The sequence below is a fragment of the Somniosus microcephalus genome, chromosome 2 (assembly GCF_052327205.1).
Source record: "Somniosus microcephalus isolate GS21.2 chromosome 2, FLI_Smic_1.0, whole genome shotgun sequence".
Taxonomy (NCBI): domain Eukaryota; kingdom Metazoa; phylum Chordata; class Chondrichthyes; order Squaliformes; family Somniosidae; genus Somniosus; species Somniosus microcephalus.
The window spans coordinates 52,902,023-52,924,265 of NC_140988.1; the positions used below are offsets into that span (position 1 = coordinate 52,902,023).

At 41.7% G+C, this 22,243-nt stretch overlaps 1 protein-coding gene across 2 annotated transcripts in view; it reads right to left on the minus strand.

Annotated features, from left to right (window-relative positions):
• fat4 (FAT atypical cadherin 4) overlaps positions 1-22,243 on the minus strand; it is a 434,764-nt gene that overhangs the window by 150,302 nt on the left and 262,219 nt on the right. The window lies entirely within an intron of this gene.

Genomic DNA, 22,243 nt, shown 5'->3' on the forward strand with positions numbered 1-22,243 from the left:
TGGACATTAAAGGGATGCTTCACGGTGCTAGTGTGGGATCGTGTCAACCTGGCGCATCATGTGGCAGCCAGGGTTTACAGCGTCAAGTGAAGAAAGTCTGGCCATGGTGATGCCATCGCCGGCCTCTGGGCCAGCAATTTTGTCAGGGGGCTGATGCCCTGTGTCCAGTGCAGCATCAGGTGATGGCAGCGAAGGTTGGTGATGAGGTTGGTGATGTTGGTGTTGGGGATGATTGTGGAAGGATTCGGAGGACCAAGGTCTGATTGTTTCATTGGCTCCGATGTTGCTGGAATAGATGGCAGCTGCAGGTGAGATGACAGAAGTGATCTGTCACTGTTGAGAGAGGTTCTCCCAATGAGGTGGCACTGGACATACAGTTGGATTTAAAAACTTGTAAGCTAAAGAAATCTGTATATGTATTAAAAATGTAGTAACCAACATTTTCTTTGCTAGGAAACTCACCATGTGCAACATGGCATCCTTGACACCACTTTTTCAGCTGTCATCTTTTCACAAACATCAGTCCAGACTCACAACACGCCACACTTACCTGGCGTGTTGTCCAGATGTTGTAAAACCTGACCCAGAAGCTGGAAAATCGAAAAAGACCCTGAAAATTGCTCACAAGTACCTGTTAATAGGCAGTTAATTGCCTTTAATCTGTTTCCCGCCACTAGGTGTCGGGTCCATTCGCAAATCAGAGACCCGACACTTGGGATGTGTGGAGGCGGGATGACGGCAGGTTCAGAACCCGTCGTCAATCAAAACGATTTTAACTTCCGACCCGCCTCCAAACCCGCCCTCATCATCAGCAAAATTACGGCCTCTGTCTTAGTTTGGCACTGGGTGGTCATTTTACCAGCTAAGCCATTAAAGGAACTCCTTAAAATAGGTTTCAATTGTGAGCCAAACAAAATAAAACCAAATTGAACATACAAGAATTTTTTTTTTAATTTTCTGTGTTGCAAATGTGTTTTTCATCAAGGACTTTCTTCTAAAATAATGTTGCTCAAAACCACAATGCTGACTATTGAGAACAAGAACGACACCATGTGGAATATGTTCTCCGATATGTGTGCTGAAGATCATGGATGACTCTAGACTTGCATTCATTTTTGGAGTTTTTCGCTACTCTGGGACTCAGAACTTTCATTTAATACGTAATTTAGTTTACCATACCATGAATGACACTACACATTTAATTATCTTATAATTTAGTCTCTTTTATGTAGTTTACGTTAAAAAAATACACCTTAAAAATGAGCTTTTTGAAGTAATTTGCAACTGCTTATATTGTTCTTTGGAATTCAGATTAAATTTCAACTATAATTGCGTAGTTTTGTTTAAAATTTGCCAGCATGAATACACTATTTACATTTAATTTTTAATCTATGCCCAAAGTTTCCCTTCTCATTCTCAGCAGTACTCATCAGCTTGTACAAACGTGAATTAAATTGAATTCTATCAAACAATTTTCAATGTTTTCAGTGTTTATGATGCAAAACATGTGTTCATATTAAATTAATTGTTTATTATTGCTGATATAATGAATATAATACGATTTAAAAATATAAACTGAATGCATTCTAAAATGGTTGACCAAACAACTAGCTATAAGCAGCTCTATGAAAAAGTTCCTAAAGACATATTCTCCCCTGCTCCCAATTTGTGTTTTGTAGCTTCAGGCCTAAGCATTGGATACCTTTTTGAAGCAACGGTTATTTGAAATAGGTGGTCTAAGAACAGGTTTCACTATATCATCGGCACAAGACTTTCCACTGAAAAAGCTGAAGGAATAAACTCATGTGCGAGACTGAAATAAAATAAAAGCAGCAGGAAATTCTGGCACATTCCAGATAGAGATATGCTCAGTGGTTTTTAAATTGAATCAGACATATGCGTAATTTAAAACATAGGGGGAAAATATTTCAGGATTATATTTTATACTTTTCCAGAACTGCTGACATTTACAACTTTCACAATATGCTGCCATTTTATACACCACAGTAGAATTTTTTTTAAGGTTTTCAAAATGCGCTGTTCTCCAATTGCTGCCATTTTGCCACTTCTCTCAGTCATCAAATATTCTAAGACTGACAGCTGATATCAGTCTTTCTATCTCTTTCAGCAGAGATGCTCGAGTTCTATCCTGGGGATTAATCACAATGAAGAATAGCACAACCCTTCATGGTTCAGCGTTATTACATAATTTGTAACTGGATGCAAGCAGTATAAAAGGATAACAATGAGCCTGCTGTTTTCCCTGGAAGATATTAAGACAGCTTGCATGCTTAGTTCTTACACGTATAGAGGGAGTCGGAAGCCATGGAAGAGATAACGGGGGCTAAATTGAATACCCCCCGAAAATGGGCATGGGGATTGCGGTACACGATTAATCTGTGCCCGTTCAATGCGATACAGACAGCATGTCAAATTCGTGCTGCCTGCTGTTTTACATGATTGCTGCGTGCAGCCAGTGCTACCCACGCTGTTCACTGGCTGCAGGCAACAGCAGGGGGCAAAATAGCGCGAGTGGCGAGCGCTACTTAAAGGCAGCCTGCACCTCTTAAAGGGCAGGTCCATTGTAGCTGCAAGAAATGGTGGGAGTCTTTTGTGAAATGAATCTGTGCAGTAATATATTGAAGAATGGCTGAAAATGCGAGAGAACCAAGTATAGGAAACCTCCAACAACACAATCAATTGCACCAGCAACTAGCTGGCAAGTACTTCATGATCCCTTTAAATAGCACTGGTGGGGCTCCTTCATTCCATTTAACATTGTGTTCAGCTGTACGCATGCAAACCCCTTTACCATGATGGTATCCTGCGTAATTGCGGTTGGAAGTATGCGCGTGCATCTCAGACCCCATGTAGCGCTCAAAAAATGGGCCTTACAAGGCCCAATTTAGCCCCCTGTATTTACAGCCAATTTGGTTCAACTAGCTACTCCCAAATTGTGAGCCGAGGTACAAAATCTATTGTTGGCTGACAAAGAGAAAGTATGTGTGTAAATGGAAACTGCGTGGAAATGGGATGGAAAAGCAATGACCCAACCTCTCAACACAAGCTCTGCCCACCTGATATTTCTTGGGTTGTAGAGGGATAAATAGCATGCATAGGTAGAGGAAAGGAAGGTGTTTGAACCAAGGTGAAGCTGTCCCCTACCCACATATCTTTGGGAGTCCAGAGTGGTCTTGCTGGACAGAGCTGATGGGAGCAAAGCACACACAGTAGGCAGGATTGTGGATGCCAAAACAAAGAAGAACCAATGGGTTGGCAGAGAACCTCGGTCTTGGAGGAATATTTGGGAGGTAACAAATATAATAAGTAAAATTTGGGTTTCTCACAGTTGGTGTGCTTAGTTGAGTTTGCCACAGGCAGTTGTGACAGGAGTTAGGGGATATAATTTGGCGGACAAAGGAGGAAGTTGCCCAAATGGGCAGAATCAGCAAATGAGTACTTAGGATTTTAAAAAAGGTTGTAAAACATATTGAAAATAACCAATTTATCCTATGTGAAAAGGTGTGACATCTATTACTGCCCTATATAATCGTGGTAGTAACATAGGTGTGAATGAAAAATCATGACACAGGCAGTTTGGTCAATGTGTACTGAAGGGCACACCAGAGCAAAGCAGTTAAAGTATTATTCAAAGTCGATCTATTCAAATTTTCTGATGATTCAGTTTTTTAAACACTAAATTCCCAATATGCTATGTTATTTACATCGCTTAATTCAAATACATACAGATACAAATATATGCAGATATTTTGGATCACACTATATTATAAGGCACTAACACATTAAGAATTTCAGATGATGATGATGATTCGCTAATCAACGCAACTCTGAAATGTGTTAAATCCTTGAAACATGCACACCAACCCATATCTTTTCTGTGTAACATATATAGGCTAAATGTGGTTAGATGGGTTTATTCCAGTTTTGAGTTCATGTTGTCAGGTTTTCTGACTGACGAGAATCAATGACAATCACAAGATTCAAAATGCGATGCTATTACACTGTGATTTGAGTTGAAAAGCTAACATTTTAGTTAAAACATGTTATCCAATATAAGTTAACATGTCCATTCAGACAGCAGGCAAAAGAATTCCATGCAAATGCACTAATATTACTAACACCGCACAGTACAATGTCAACCCAACTCTGCCCACATTTCACTGCAAATCACGGGGAAATAGCACACCCTATGGTCGATTTTAACTTACGGAAATGGGGCGGTAACGGCCTCAAAATGGGGTAGGTAGATTTGCCGACCCATTAACGCAAATGATCGACCCGCTGCAGCTTTCAGAGGGGCCTACCACTTGCCGACTAAAATGCCTGCCTGTTCAGGCAATAGGCCTCTTTTAACATGTAAATTGGAATCCTATGACAATGGGCTTCCTCCCCTCCGTGTTCGCGAACCCCCACCTGATTTACCTTGCTGTTGGCCTGGTATTGGTTCAGCCTGAATCTGGCGAGCTACATCGTTTGGCGTCCATAGCTTTCAGGTTCAATTTAAATGAGGCCGGGGCCTCAAACTGGCACACTCTGCCAATTGTCTGCCCAAAAATTAATATTAACCCCCTGTATATATATTGTAACAACTAGTGACCTTCAGAAACATTTTTATTACAGAATGAGAAGTGCTAATCTCCAATTATTTTCCACAATTAAGCCAACCAAAGAACACATCACATTTACTGATGACTAGCTGGAAGGAACCCCAGTTATTCTCTACTGCAGAAGAACCATTCTACAACCAGCAGAGTCTTCACACAACCTCTGAGGAAAATAAGTGGACTTACATCCATCTGGCAGTCTGGCTTTTGGGGATTAAAGACTCATTTAATTGGTTATCCGTGGTTTATAACGACATTTGCTGCATTTCGAAAGCAGCTCTTTTGACTGATCTCTCCAAGAAGATGCCTTACTCAACAATGTTTCTAAAAAAAAAACCTAAGCAACAGAAATCTGCACTTCTTTTCCACACCAACAGAATGGAAGTATGCATTTGAAAAATGTGGATTTTGTTTATCAATTTCTTAATTACTTTTTAAAATGTTTTATTTATCTGTGTGAGGAACAGTAATGCTGGAGAATGGAACTCTTCCCCAGTTCAGACACGGTGCATCACCATCAAGCACTCCTAGTCAACCAGATACAGAATACAATTTGCGCTACTCTGTCCTGACATGGTGCTTTAGCCCCAACCTTTCTTTACCAAAATTGCTCCTGTGGAAAAATGGTCAAAAAAGTCCCTAAATGTGTTACATTACTAACAAGAAACGGTTCTTTAGTTCTATCACAATGCCCCACCTACTACCGTAGAGGTAAAAAAAAACACTTGCATTTATACAGTGCCTTATCACCTTGTCAAAACACTTCACATAATTACTTTTTGGAGTGCAGTATGTTATTATGTAGTCAACAATGGCAACAATGTCCCACGAACAGCACTGAGATGAACATACAAATATACAAACACATTGGACAGGTAAAGACCAGCTGCTCCATTAATAGTACATTTTGCAATGGGAATAGTTTACATGATGCAACATTTCTCATCTATGTGGCAAGTGCGTTGCAACTAGCGCACTTGCTTTGAGAAGGGCATAAAGCTGAAGCACAATTTTTTTTGTTTCTTTTTGACAGTTTGAGGCATTTTTGAAAATCATACACCAGGTAACTAATTAAACGTTATATTCTGCAATTTAAGATAATTATCCTGAGGCTCAACATTGCTCTCACTGTATTGTTTAGAAATTAATTTTAGAACATGATTTAAGATGTCATCTCTCCACATCCCACCTGTAGCTAATTTGAACAGCAGCAATTCTATTAATTAAAGCAGGTGGCTCCTCTGACTCGTGTCCAGGTTTTTTTTAAAAAGGTCAGTTCATATGAGGCAGCCATCTGTTTGTCATTGCCAGCACCTGTTGCCCATCGACCATTTGCATAGCTGCACAAAGGTATTTATCTAACCCACTGTAATCCCCTATATATCAGCCAGTGTCTGGGGATAACATATGGCCCTGTCTGAGCACTATATTTTCAGAGTATGGGTGCGAACAAACTGTACAACAAAGCTACAAGAGGCTTAAATGCAGACTGCTAGAATCCAGCCAAGTTCCTAGAGAACCGAAAAGTTATTGCATCTTGATGTGCACTGCAACACAATACACAAGAATATTAATGTTTATATCCCCCATTGTTACAAAACATAGATGGCTAAACATAACTGATTTATTTTCAATGAACACACATTACAATCTTAAACAAACTATGGCTGGAAATTACCTCAGAGCTGCTCCCACTCCATCACTGCACTCCAGACAAAGTTACAGTGGCAGAGAGGGAGGAGCGCCGAAGAAATTCTTGGCCTAAGTGTTTATAAAGGAGAGCCGACAACATCCTTCATAAAGTGCAGTGCAACTTTTGTAATCAGCCAACAAATGGTGCAGTAACAGACCGACAACTCCATTTCAAAATCCTTTTTACACTGCCGAGGAGCCCATATTTTGTTATACTCCTACAAATGACTTTACATACCTGAATTGCGACCATAATTAGGCCATTAGGTTTGTGTTAACCAACCAAATTCAGGTGACATCTTCCAGTTTATTCCTGACATGGATGGCACGAAGATGGATGAACTTAAAAATACACGAGTATTTGGAGTGCTGTGGGGACATTGGAGGAGGAACATCTGCGCTGTTTGAACCACAGTTTGTCTGCATTTGAGGGCAAAGTGACTACATTAACCTTTTTGAAAAAAAGTTCCCTCTGTACACTATTCCCCAGTCAGGAGATCAAACGGGCCGTTCTTAGGCCCCTACCAGTGTGCTGCTAGGTGATGCATTAAAGTAGCTTGGGTTTACTGGCTGACTTTCTTTCTCTCTCTCTCTAAGGAATTAATTAACCTCCCTCAGATGTTCCAGCTGATATCAATAAATTAACAAGGGTATATTTTTCCCTGTTCATTAATTGTAGTATTCCTCACTTTATACTGATGTCAATTTTTCCACTAAGATTAGTGAATGGAAGAAAACATGTGGTAGTGAACCGAAACGCTACTACTGGTTACACTAGTATATTCATAAGTTCTGATTTTAACTCAGGCAGCAGTCATGTGGATGGGAGTTGCAAATTGTCCCGACCTCGACAGCGTGAAGCTTGGGAGATTTTAACTCCTGTGCCTTATCTGCATAGGCCCAGTCAGGTTCCCACTCGAAACCAGCTGGAAGCAGCAGCTGGCTGGTGGGCAAGAGCGGAATGTCGGGCAGCAGGAGCCCGTGGGAGGGGAGGCCTAAAATTTCTTTGTGGAGCACTCCAGGCCCCACAAGGAAGGTCAAAAAAAGTAAAAAGAACTTACCTGTTTGGGCCTCTTCTGGTTCTGAATCCTCTTACCACAAGCTTGGCCTGGCAGGAAAGCCACAACAGCTTCCCCGTGCAGGCCTAGGTTTAGTGTAGCAGTGAGGCCCCTGATGATATCGGAACCCAATCTGCATATTTAAAGAAGGACCCCACTGTGTTCTAGTGTGTGTTCTTCTTGCCTGCTCAGAAGAGCAGGTTAAAATCGGAAACTACGGGAAGAAAGCAGGCCCTCAGTGGGCAAGTCCTATAAGTGATTTTAACTGCTCATCCATCTGGTTTCCACCTCATAAGCAAGGTCAAAATCACTCCTATAGTATGGCCTGTGGCCACATGCAGCCCACCCCTTTCCCCTATGGCTCCAAGAAGACTTTCTATTTCATGTGTCTTTTGGCCTCCATTTGCAGCCCACTTGCCTGTAGGATGTTACTGAGGTTGGAAATCAGTACTGTTTCTTTTTGCCTTGTTCCCCACCAACAGAAAACAAGGGAAAGCTATTGGGAGGTGGGATTATCTCACCAAATACAGTACAAGTGAACAGGTCATTTGGCAACTCTCTACTGTGGGCACAGTTGAAATACGGACATATTCCCTCTCTCTCTGGTCCACCATGTTGGAACATTGCCCTTAAGCAAGCCGCTGCTAAGAGTTGTGGTTCTCAAAAAAATGTTAGTGGGTAAAATTGTGCTACACCAATGTACCACACCACCACAACTATGTGAAGGTTAAACAGTCCCTAAGGAAAATAAATTCCCCATTAAATGACATGGTGGTAAACACATCTTTGGTTTATTATTTTAGATGACGAGCAATCAGATGGACTTATGGGATGTTTACTGATGTGACTGTGTTGCCTCGCAACATGGCGAGTTTTTGATGCTATGATCAAATACCAAATGAATGGATCTGTGTGATGGATGAAGTCTGTGTGCTTACAGTATTAGTGTGCCAAATTTAATGAAATAAATTCTGCTTTCTCCCACGGAGGCTGGGTTATGGGAAAAAAAGAAGAGACTAAATTGCTTTGTGGCACATGCTCAGTCCTGTGCCTTTGAGAAGCCTTTGTACTATGGCTTCTGAACCTCCTGGTCCAAGTCAACTACAAAACAAGTTCAGAAAGAAAGCTACATATAGTGTAGGCTTTGTAATATCAATTATGTACATCATATTTCATTCTTAATTATTTATTGTATAGTCTGATCTACAGACCTAACGTTTGCATCCCATTGTAGTAACATTATAAAATTCAAATTATATCATGAAACACTATAAAAACATTTCCTATGTATTTATTAATGTTTTAAACTACAAGCCCTATTTATAGGAAACTATTCTTATATGGGTGATTTTTTTGAGATTTGATTGTGAAGTATTGAGGGGCAATTCTTGGGAAATTAAAGTTAGAGGGTTAGATTTATAGTAAACAGTGAAGAATGAGAAATACAAAGCTGGTTCACACATCCATCATTTTATTACAGTGCACCTTCTCATTCCAGTTGCTCTTATTTAAAATTCAGCTGAATGAATTCAAAACAAGCAGATAAAGTCCTTGTATAAACAAGGGGTAAATGCTAGCACAATCCTTGGGCTGCATGGTAATGAGTAACATATTAGAGAAAGCTTTCAACATTCCTCTTTGGTAGCCTGATTAGACAGCTGAATTTAAAACAAGGGAAAATGTTTTGATTCCACAAAAACTTCTCAACTAAAGTATTATGGAAAAGAATGACGCTGTTTTACATTTGACTGAGTATAAATGTAAGGATATGGTCAAAGTATCTTCAAGGAATAATTAAACGCAATGACTATCAAGCTTAGAGGAAGCAGAGTAAAACATAAAGGTTTAGTCTGCTCTGGCTTGTATTCAAAACTAAAATAGAAGGATCAAAGATACTAGCCTTGACTGCGCTCCCTCAAGTCCTATGTTTGCTCAGGCCCCGAGTTCACTGGCTCCACTTGCAAGCTTCATTCAGTTGGCTTCAATATATTTCCCCCCCTCCCCAGATGCACAAGTGACAGAAGTAACTTGAAAACTTTGGTGAAGAAAAACAACCAACGGTTAGAATCAAAATATAAGAAAAGCGTTGAAATTCCACGGAGTTTCCCACTTTAACTCCGGCAGGAGACTGGTGGAACATCTGTGGAAATGGCGGAGATGACCACTTCCACTGTTTCTTGGGAGGTCCTGTTGGACTCCAAATGAAGTTACAGTGAAAGACCGGAGGAATCCGTAAGAATTTCAGCCTCAGAGTTCCTTAGGCCATGTTCAATTTATCCAACTAAGATTTGTTTTTATAAAAAGTACTTTTTTGTAGTTCACTTCGACTAGGTTCAGGAGCCATAGTTAAAAGGCTTCTCAAAGATAAAGGACTGAGTTATTAAGCCCTCACGGTTCCAAATCCCTTATTTTGCCAGGCCCCATTTTAAATGTTAGGCTGATTTTTGTCTGCAGGTATATGTTAATTCTAATTTGGTTTGCACTGCTTTAAGACTCATTTGAATTTCAGGTACAAATAGCACTCAATTTTCTGCTCTAAGCTCATTTTCATAATTATTCACAACTCCAGATACGTCTCGGAATGACACCACTTTTAGGGCAGGACAATTGAGTGTATATCAAAATTAAAGGGATGGGAGTGTCACAAATTGTTGTGACAATGTGCATGATAAGGAATTGATTTAATGTGGGTTCAATAGCATTTTCCTGTCATTTAGTACAGTCAAACAAATTCAGAGATGCATTAGATAGATATGAGGCAAGTGGAATTTACTTTCCAAGCTGACTGTTCAAATGTAATCTAATCTGTGTAGAGAGAGCGAATGACCCGCCATTTAACTGTTAATATTAATTTCAAACCCAATAACAGCTGCGCATTATCAACAGATGTCTTAATGGGCAGTTTCCTGTTTGTTGCATGATGAAAGTATAAATAAAGTTAGTGCTTATTCTTTGCAGTAAATAGAAATGTTTTATTGTGTAAATATTGTTTGAAATAGCCTTTACACTATATGTGAAAATGTTTCCATGTGATAGTTTATCTTAATTCTCCACTTTAAATGACTTTACAACTTGCTTGTAAAATTTAATACAATGTTCTGCCGAGCATTTCAAGGAGACTTGGTGCACCATCCTTGCCCCTAAATTCATAACAGTACTTCAGAAAATATTCTACCATTTCCTTCTAGAGGCCAACGCTTCTAGAGTTGGACAAAGTTACAACAAAATTGAGTTAAGTGGAACATCTTCACCTTTCATTTTATTTGTTTCTCTAATGCAATTCATTTGAATTATATTTTACCACTGCTTTTCTCTGATGCTTTTCTCACTTTTTTTGACGTTTTTTGTTAAAAGAATTGCTTGTTATACTTTGATGCTTCTTCGTTTTCACTGAACAGCATTAAACCGATTATATATCACCCACTTTCCCACTGTTTATTTTGTGCTTGAGATAGTCCCTATATTGTACTTGATGGTAGTCCTCCTACAAAGCTAGTATCTGTCTGAAGTAATCGTTACAGCTCAGGGGTATCGGGAAATTCGCAAACTAATGCCCCAGTAATACTGTGCATTTGCATTTCATTTGCTGTGGTATAATCTTGGGCAAAGCATTGACATCAAACATGCAGTATAGAACTATCGATTTCCCAGAAATAGGTGGCAAGACCCCCCCCCCCCGAAGAGAGGTGGGCTGTACCCTTTGAGCTAATTTTAAATTTAGTTGCACAATGGGCAGTTGGTGGGCGCAAAATGCCAACCACCCACCCGCTGCTGCCATCATGAGGCCATAGGCTCATTTGCATGCAGCTGGCAAGCTACAAGCGGCAAACTGGCGAGGGTCGGCGGAAGATTAGTCGGAAGTTGGTGGTAGGGGGAGGGGGCGATCTGGTGAGGGAGGAGTGAGTGGGGTCTCACATGGGTTGGCAGCAAGCTGGAGTATTTTTGTGGGCCCAGGAGAAGCACTCCTGCTCCTTCTGGCCCCACAGAAATCAAAGTTAGAAATATATTTGACCATTTCTTGAGCAGCCTCCAGTGGTCCCTTTCAGGCCAATTTGTGTCAAATTTTGGACAGCTTTTGTGTTTTGGATTTACATCAATGAGAAACAAAGGTCTCATTTTACTACAGACCCTTAAAGCCAATAGACAAAAGAGAACTGAAGTTCCTGGGAGTCTGCTCTGCCGGCACAAGTGCAGCAGAGTGAAAGCCCCGTCTGCCCTAATCCTAGGCTGGAGACCCTATCGCAAATCCCAGGGGCAGGGTCATTTGCATAGCTAGGGCTGGCTCTTCAGCACTGCCCACTGAGAAGTGGCAGCCAAATGTCAGGGCAGAATCATACAGCGCCAATGGCAAGGAGAAGGCCTGGCAAGACCCTAAAGAAATGTGGGTCCCTAAAAGCTCTCGGTGAGTTGTGCTGAGCATCGGTGAACTGGTTATTGGTGAGTAAGTGCTGCTTGAAAGCACAGTCAACCGCCCTTTCCATCACTTTGCTGATGATTGAGAGTAGGCTGATGAGGCGGTAACTGGCCCGATTGGATTTGTCCTGCTTTTTGGGGACAGGACATACCCAGGCAATTTTCTACTTTGTCGGGCAGATGCCAGTGTTGTAGTTGTATTGGAATAGCTTGGTTAGAAATGCAGCTAGTTCTGGAGCATGACAGCCAGGATGTTGTCGGGCCCATGGCTTTTGCTGTATTCAGTGCTCTCAGTTGTTTCTTGATATCACGTGGATTGAATCAAATTGGCTGAAGACTGGCTTCTATGATGGTGGGAACCTCAGGAGTAGGCCGAGATGGATCATCCACTCGGCACTTCTGGCTGAAGATGGTTGCAAACGCTTCAGCCTTGTCCTTTGCACTCACGTACTGGCCTCTGCCATCATTGAGAATAGGGTTGTTCATGGATACTCCTCCTCCCATTAGTTGTTTAATTGTCCACACCATTCATGACTGGATGTGGCAGTATTGCAGAGCTTTGATCTGATCTGTTGGTTGTGGGATCGCTTAGCTCTGTCTATAGTAAGCTGCTTCCGCTGTTTAGCATGCATGTAGTTCTTTGTTGTAGCTTCACCAGGTGCACCTCATTTTTAGCTATGCCTGACACTGCTCCTGGCATGCTCGTCTACACTCCTCATTGAACCAGGGTTGGTCCCCTGGCTTGATGGCAATGGGAGATGAGGTTACAGATTGTGGTGGAATACAATTCTGCTGCTGCTGATGGTCCACAGCGTCTCATGGATGCCCAGTTTGGAGCTGAATCTATCCCGCTTAGCACAGTGGTAGTGCCACACAAAATGATGGATAGTGTCCTCGGTGGCAAGACAGAACTTTTTCTCTACAAGGACTGTGTGGTGGTCACTACTCATGGACAGATGCATCTGTGACAGGTAGATTGGTGAAGATGAGGTCAAGTAGGTTTTTCCCATGTGTTGGTTCTCTCACCACTTGCCACAAGCCCAGTCTGGCAGTTATGCCCTTCAGGACTCGGCCAGCTCGATGCTACTCTTGGCGATGGATATTGAAGTGCCCCGCCCCCCCACTGCACCATGCCCGCAGAGTACATTCTGTGCACTTGCTGCCCTCTCTGCTTCTTCCAAGTGGTGTTCAACATGATTCCTCAGCTGAGGGAGGGCAGTCGGTGGTAATGTTTGACCTGATGCCATGAGACTTTATGGTGTCCGGAGCCAATGTTGAGGACACCCAGGGTCACTCCCTCCCGACTATATACCACTGTGCCGCCACCTGCTGGTAGGACAGGACATATTCAGGGATGGTGGTGAAGTGGTCTGGGATGTTGTCTGAAACATATGATTCTGTGAGTATGACTCTGTCAGGCCAGGCTGTTGCTTGTCAAGTCTGTGGGGCAGCTCTCCCAATTTTGGCACAAGTCCCCAGATGTTAGTGAGGAGGACTTTTCAGGGTGTGCCTTTGTTGTGTCCGAATCCGATGCCTAGGTCGACGCTGGGTGATCTGTCCAGTTTTATGCTTATTATACTTTGTTGTAGCAGTTTGATACAGGGAAATTAAAAGGTCAATCACATTGCTGTGGGTCTGGAGTCGCATATAGGCCAGACCAGTTAAGGACGGCAGATTTCCTTCCCTCAAGGACCTGAGTGAACCAGATGGGTTTTTACGACAATAGTGACCATGTTATTACTATGCTGATACTCGCTTTTTATTCAATGGCCCAGATATTCGGGTCGGGGGCTTCCCGCAGGTGTAAGCCCCGACCTGCACTTACCTTGCGCGCCAGCCGTTGAGCTGTGGGCCCCCGTGGAATTCCGATCCTGGGCCTCCTCCAACTGCCGGCGTGCAGTGCTTGCGTATCCCAGAGGCGCAGTTAGTTCGATGCGTCCCCTGGGATCACGTGGGCCATGGGGAACCAATCGGAGCAGGGAATGCTTCATTCATAAGTTTGACAGGAAGTGCTGTCAAACTTATAAATACTATAAGCCCCAAAACATCACTAAAACCTCAAATAAGTTTTTTTTTAAATCACATTTTTTAAATAAACTATAAAATTACATGAAATAACTATTTTAAACAATAATTTAAATTTTTGAAAAAAAATAATTTTATTTTCTAACGGGGCTAAAAATAAACTTACCTTTCTTTAAAGTATTAAAAAATAATAAACCTGTGGAAAAAACATTTTAATTTTAATTAATTCACTACTTACCTTGTAAAAAGCAGGCCTTGCGACTGCTTTTTACATGTCTAACTTCTGGAGACTTACCTTCCCGGGAAAACCTGCAAAAAAAACGTAAGTTCGATGCGCACCCGCTGCCTCTCCTGCGCACGCGTTCGAACTCTGAACCCCTTCTTTCAGGGGAACGGAAGTGCCGGTTTCCCGCACATGCACAAAATCGGCACTTCCATTGGGCCTATGGGTAAGTGCCCCATGCATACTCACCCGTGAAGATCTGAATTTCTGGGCCAATATTTATTGAATTAAGCGAATTTAACTGGGATTTAAACTCGTGTCTCTGGATTACTAGTCCAGTAACATAACCACTATGCTACCGTTCCTGCTGCTAATGATAACAATTAAATGACATCTCTAAATATGTGCAAAGTGTGTGTACATGGTAGAAAGGCATGGCTTAAATAACAATATTCACATTTTTGAACCTGAATGCTAAAAGTTATCGGGATCAATTTTCACTTCTATTGCCCGGTGGTAATGCTAACGGCTTCAAAATGGTAACCTTAACACCAATGAAGACTCCGATGACATTTTGAAAGGGTCCCGTTGCTGGGTGCCCAAAATGCTCGCCCTTTTAATAGGCAAATCATGGTCCTGGGACCTGGCTTGCCATTTTAGGTTGGAGGGTGCACCGTGTACACTCCGACCAGTTCCACGGACGATGGAGCCGATGAGGTTGGGTTGAGCCCCACAAGAATAATCTGGGTCACTGCTAACCTGTAACCAGCCCCCACCCTCTGTGATTGCAAGATTCCCCCTCCAGCTGGGGCAGCCAATATTGAGAGGCCTCAATCCGGCAAGCTGCAGCAGGATGCCCGATTGTCGCTCCGCAGCTCACCAGTCAGGTGTTAATGAGACCGGTGCTTCACAATCGCAACCGTCTCCTTGCTGCAGGTACAGGTGACTGGCTGGTGCATTCTGCCGGTCGGTCGCCCAAATGTCAAAATCGACTCCATATTGTCGATGCACAAGGAAATAGTTTTTACAATAACCTGCTGTTGACAATAGTCTTTGGTGATTAGCAGCAGCATGCAATAGAAAAGGGACTAACTCACAAACAATTTCAAGCCGTTTACTTAGAAAAATATATAAGTTAGCTTGAAAAAAAATAGCTGCTTCAGTTTTCAGGCTAAAATTGGCAATCTATTCTCATATAAGTTACAGGAATAATCTCAAGTGTGCATTAATAACCTAGTCCGAACAAGCTCTGAATGTAATTTCTGTCTCTGTAATTAATGACTTCCTTAGAAATCGCAGATTTCAAAGTCACAGTCCCGCAATTTAATTAGTAGATTGCAAATTACAGAGGGAGGAAAAACATTCTCTAATTTTTTGTTAAAAGATGACTTTCACTCAGTCCTTACTGCAACTTTTAGGGCAATAGTTTACTGCTATAGTCAGTTTTACAAATATAGTCAGTTTTTTTCACATTAAAACACAGGATGACTGCTGATAAATCACAGCCATTTTGTGTTTTAGTGCAGTATCAATGGAGAAAAAAAAAGTTGGATAAGTTCAAGCATTTTTTAAAAAAAATGGATGTTCACTGGCAGGAAATTGTGCCAAAACTGATGTAAATACTTTTTCTATCCCAGTTGAAAACTAATGGAAATATTGCGGCTTGCACGTGTGACTGGGCCCATGTTCTAACATCTGCAGGAACACCTTATGCCTTGGATGTGCAGAACAAAAGAATATTTGCGCTATTCTAATTTGCATTTTAAGAAAATAACCATTACGTACAAAGTGCCGCTGGAAATGGACACAACCAGCTAAACAGATTGGTACACAAAACTTGGAAGCACACTTCACTTGTCAATTTCTTTACTGTATACAGCTTCAAAAACCATCTATATTCTTTAATGTAGGGACTCAAAATAATGATCTTCCCTGCATTCTGGCCTGTGTTCAACCTTTTGTCAAAGAAGCATGTGTTTGAGATTTCTTAGCACTTCACAATGTCTGATGTACAATCCCTTCAGACATGCTCAAAGACAAATTGCACATGCAAGGACCTTTCTTTCTCTCTGAAGCGTCTGCATGTTATTACAGCTAAAACAATTGTCCAAACAGCATGCGAGAAATGAAATTAGTGTGAAGTGTCAGATAAAAAACCACTGAAAACTGTGGAGTTTAAATACAGATGGTAAGATTTAAAACTTAATGCAAAAAAGCTGTATTGTACACACAGTACAAAAGGTGAGGTGAATCATATGTGTTTGCATAGGAGATGTACCACATCTGAGCAGGACCTGGATGAATTAAACATGATGGTTCATGTGTTGCCGGGGCCAGGAGGTGTGTTGGCTATGGCAGGCAGTCGGCCAGGAGTGAACAGTGTACGCAGGCGAATGGAATTTTACTTGATTACCTTTGGCGGACAAGAGGAAATTCTGCAAAACTTTCCCTCAGGATATGTAACAGGTGAGGTAGAGTCCATGATAGGGTGAATTGTGTATAATCTGTGGAAGAAGTAGGCTTGATGGGTCAAATGGCCTTTTCTTGCCCCATACTCCCTTATATCCTAATGTCACAAACACTTATTTAAAAAAACAACACATCTCTTTTGTAGCTGCTGTGATACTGAACAAACAAAATAAAATCATATTATCCACCAGCAAGACAGACTGTCCTGGTGCTGGCTTTCCTGCTATGTGTGGAAATACTACCTGTCCAGTTTAGATCGAGGAGTTGACAGTCCAATATGTACAGCAACAAACAGCCAGGACACGTATGAACTGTAGCCATCATTTTACTACGTGTGCACTGTATCCTACCACAGCTGGAGCCCATTCTTCAACATCTATTACTGAATTCTCTCTGGACAAATAAGCATTCTAAGGAGTTAAAAGTAACAGTCTACAGTCATTTTAAAACAAGATAGTCGAAATGCAGTTGATAGACTATATTGCTGTATTACTCTAGGACACAGGCAATAAATAAAACACTGATTGGATCTGGAATGCAACCAAATTTGGTTCGCAAAAAAATAATAGAGGTTTGAAGGGTTCCTGTCTGGTTGCCAGACCTGATGTTTACCGATCCCATGACCTACCAGGTTCCGCAATGGGAGAGGATCAATTTTACATAGCTTAGGTCATGAGGGATGGCAGAAACCCCTGAAAATATGGTTTACAATTATACTTATAATAAACACCAACTCTCATGTACATAGTCACTATGGATGTTGTCTGCTCACACAGATGCACAGATTCTATGTGACTTTGTATTTTCTGTTGAAATGCATTTTGTCCTATAAGAATTTAAACCATACGTTAACAGAGAGGCAGCGGCATCATTATCAAGTCTTTTCTAGCCACTCAAATTTATTGAAAATGATTGAGGCAAGAGAGGCTTGCTGTGATTAAGCAAGGTAACTGGGCATCAATCATTGCACGTCTTGCCAATGCCAAGCATGGTAACAGATTATCAGAGCTGCTGGGAACTTGCTGCAGAATATAACATACTTACCATCACTTGATGTAACTAGCATTCATGATTAACTGTCAGAGATTGTAACTGACTGTTGGAGATTGTAACAACTATGAAGTATTGTAACCGACTGAAGGAGATAGTGACCATCTGCCAGAGATTATAACAGACTGTCAGAGATTGTCACCAACCTTTACGAACTATAACTGGCTGTCGAAGACTGTAACCAGCTGGACCACAAATGACTGTAACAGACTGCAACCAACCTTTAGAAGATCATAATTGTCAAACGATTGTAAAATACTGTGATTTGTTTGGGTTGCAAGAAAAACAACTCAGCTCATCCAACTCCAATTTGTTACTATTTAGGGAATATAGCAATCTATTCAAAAATTCTTTCCTATAATTACTGTCTATTTGAGTTTCTCTTGCAATTCCCAAGAAATTTCACCTCAGTTCCTTGTAGATGCCATGAATTTTATATAAATATTCAATAGAAAAAAAACAGCTCCAATCATGGTCACTTTTGTTTTGCCATTTTTTAATTCTCTGCCCCACCCCACTTTAAGTTTGTCTCTGTACTATCCTCAGCTTGGAGTCCTGGATAGGTGATCTGCTACCAGCCTCTCAATACGGTTCTGTAACTGACTGCTTGAAATCACCTAACAATAGCCTAAACTGACTGAGAACCATTGAATCATAGAATGATACAGCACAGAAGGAGGCCATACCGGCTCTTTGGTAGAGCTATCCGATTAGTCCCACTCCTCTGTTCTTTCCCCATAGCCCTGTAAATTTTTTCCCTTAAAGTATTCAATTCCCTATTACTATTGAATCTGTTTCCACCACCCTTTCCAAATCATAACTCGCTGCATAATTATTTTTTCCTCATGTCGCTTCTGGTTCTTACGCCAGTCACCTTAAATCTGCGTCCTCTGGTTACCGACTCATCTGCCACTGGAAATAGTTTCTCCTTACTTACTCTATCAAAACCCTTCATGATTTTTGAACATCTCTATCAAATCTTCTCTTAACCGTCTCTGCTCTAAGGAGAACAACCCCATCTTCTCCAGTCTCTCCACATAACTGAAGTCCCTCATCCCTGGTACCATTCTAGTAAATCTCTTCCACACCCTCTCCAAGGCTTTGACATCCTTCCTAAAGTGTGGTGCCCAGAATTGAACACAACACTCCAGCTGAGGTCTACCCAGTGTTTTACAAAGGTTTAGCATAACTTCCTTGTTTTTGTACTCTATTCCTCTATTAATAAAGCCAAGGATCCCAAATGTTTTTTTAACTTGCTGACTGGTTGACAAAATTTTCCTTCCTGCCATGGCAAGGTGATATGTCAATATTAGTCCTGCCTGGGGAAGTTATGCAGTGTGAGTAAACATCATGGAGGGAAAGGAGAGAAAATTAAATAAATTACAAAAAATAAATGCAGAAAAGAGACACAGAAAGGTAATGTGGTTTCAGAGCTGACAGTGATAGTTCAAATTCGTTCCAGGAACATACCTGGAATGAATTACACAGATTTCTTTCAGAAAATAACATTTTGGGATACAGCATATGAGTAATTTGAGACATTACATGTGATAAGTGTAGCATGCATGGAAGGAACAGATGATTTCCTATGGACCTATGGTTTCCAAAGCTCTCCACCACTGAGATTTTCCTCGGGTCATGTCTGGGTTTGTTGTAGACTAATATATAACGATCGATTGCTTTGATTAGTCAACATCTCCATTATCATTATATCATGCGACTACCAGGATGATAGCAGGTGGACTAGATGGACCGTCTTCTTTTTTCATCTAGCAATTCCTATATTCCCCTGTTCCTACCTTGTCTAGTGCAGCATCATAACATCAACAGAATAAAACAAGCTAGAACTACAGGTATGTCATGCCAGATGTCTGCACTCCAATGACAAAAATAAAGATCAAGTAGAGAACCGGCTTCCTGTATGTATGTGCACCGGATTGTTACCAGATAATAGGTTGTTCAGCCTGCTACTGATGCACATGTACTCTTCCATCTTGCAGTGATGCAATTCAGTGTGTTAACTGCTTTGTATGTTACAGTGATACATAAATATATAAATACAAGTATACATTGCTTATTTTTGATGTGCAGCCTCCACATTGCATTTATTAGTATCCATGACTCAACATATCAGAGTGCATTTATACCAGGGGTGGGCAATTATTTGGGCTGGAGGGCCACTTAACAAGTTTTGGTGAGCTGCTGAGGGCCGCACACCAATGTTCCCCATAAGGTGCGCGGCCATACAGTTGCACACCGATTGCGAGGTCCCACGCAGGCCGCTCAAAGAGATAGCGCGCAACAAATTTAAAGGGACCGCACATGTTGACGAGAGCAAAGTGTTAAATTGGTAAATTTGAAACAGGCCAACTCATAGTGTTGATCATCACTCCCACTTCTGCCCTCCCAATAAATTATAAACATAAATTCAGCTAGTAGTCAGATACTATCTGAAATACACAAAATGTAGTGTAAAATAGTAAAATTTTCTGTTGCTAAATGAATGAAATGATTCATTGATCAATCATAGAATCATAGCATCATAAAATGGTTACAGCACAGAAGGAGGCCATTCGGCCCGTTGAGCACGTGTACTGAAAGTCTACGTGGCAGTTTGGCAGAGTGGCTCGAGTCTGCAGGGCCTCCAACGCGCGAGGTGTTCTCTTTTTAGTGTGCTGAGTACGGGAGCCCGAGGCTTTGCAAGGCCTGAACTACAATCGCATGCCATTAACTGGAATCCTTGTGCTCCGGGATCCACTCCCATATCTAAGACCGCGATGAGAACCGCCCCCCCTGCCAGCGTACTCTGGGTACCCAGGAGAGGAAAGAGCCAGCGCTGGTCTCTATCTTCGGTAAAAGAGTTATCGAGATGACCAGCCATGACTCGACTTGGAATAATGTGAAGCTCGAGCTCCGGCTCGCATTCTATTTCTGTCCCGTCCAGTGAGCTGGATAGAAAGAACTGGCGGGTTGGATATGGCCCATGTGGCGTATTTTGCTCACCACTAGGCTGGAATCCCCCCTGCTCTTTACTGAGGAAACTTCCAGAAACGGCAGAGACATGACGTAACTGGGTCTGCAGCAGAGTTAGGCCAGGAGACTGGCAGTACCCCCACAGAATTCAGACAACACCTTTCACCCAATTGCACCAATAAACAAAAATAGCATTTTATAACTCACTGGAATGAAATCAAGCCCAGGACTAATTTTGAATTAGTTGCTAAAATTCCTTCAGAGATGAGTTGAGACTCAAAACTCGCTGCAAGTATTAAAAAAAAGTTCTAAGTAAACAATCTTCGAATCGATCTGATTGTGTCAATTCCGAGTCATGCTGCTAATGGGGTTATTTTATATATTTAAAGTATTTATGTTATCGTGCATTTATCTGGAAAGTTTGCACAGATTTATGGAAACTGAACCCGCAAACCGTGAGGAACTCACCTTTCACGTTGCAGTGACGAAGCAGAAACGGAGGTTTCGGGTGTGATAATGACATATTGATGCAGCGAACAGTAGGTTCGATTTGCCCGCCTCTGTTTTTGGTTCTGACTCCCCTCTGCCTTGGAGACAATGACCCGCCTCCTGAGTTTACGTGGGGCGAAATCAGGCGCGGCGAACATTCGGCATCGAAGCCAGGCCGTAGCAGGCTGGATTGAATCCGCTGGCGGGCTGGAAATGGCCCACCGGCCATATTTTGCCCACCACTGATTTATACCAAGCAGTTTTGCTTCTCATTGAGTCGACAGTTATAGGGGTTCCATACTGCCATTAGGGAGCTTTGCCCACCAGCAGTAGAAATCATAAATCTGGATGTGACATGCCCACATTTTACAGTCTATTAATATCAATAATCAGAAATTTTACATAGGATTACATAGGATATACAGCACAGAAACAGGCCATTCGGCCAAACCAGTCCATGCCGGCATTTATGCTCCATTCGAGTCTCCTCCTGTCTTTCCTCATCTAAATCTATCAGCATAGCCCTCTATTCCCTCCTCTCTCATATGCTTGTCTAGCCTCCCCTTAAATGCATCTATACTATTTGCCTCAACTACTCCCTGTGGTAGTGAGTTCCACATTCTCACCACTCTCTGGGTAAAGAAGTTTCTTCTGAATTCCCTATTTGATTTCTTAGTGACTATCTTATATTGATGGCCTGTAGTTTTGCTCTTCCCCACAAGTGGAAACATTCTCTCTGTATCCACTCGATCAAAACCTGTCATAATTTTAAAGGCCTCTATTAGGTCACCCCTCAGCCTTCTTTTTCCAAGAGGAAAGAGACCCAGCCTGGTCATCCTTTCCTGATAGGTATACCCTCGCATTTCTGGTATCATCCTTGTAAATCTGCTCTGCACCCTCTCCAGTGTCTCTATATCCTTTTTATAATATGGTGACCAGAACTGTACGCAGTACTCAGTGTGATCTAACCAAGGTTCGATACAGGTTTAGCATAACTTCCCTACTTTTCAATTCTATCCCTCTAGAAATAAACCCTAGTGCTTTGTTTGCTTTTTTATGGCCTTGCTAACCTGTGTGATTTTTAGTGATTTGTGTATTTGTACTCCGAGATCCCTTTGTTCCTCTACCCCACCTAGACTCGCACCCTCCAAGTAATAAGTGACCTCCCTATTCTTCCTACCAAAATGTAATACCTCACATTTATCTGTGTTGAACTTCATTTGCCA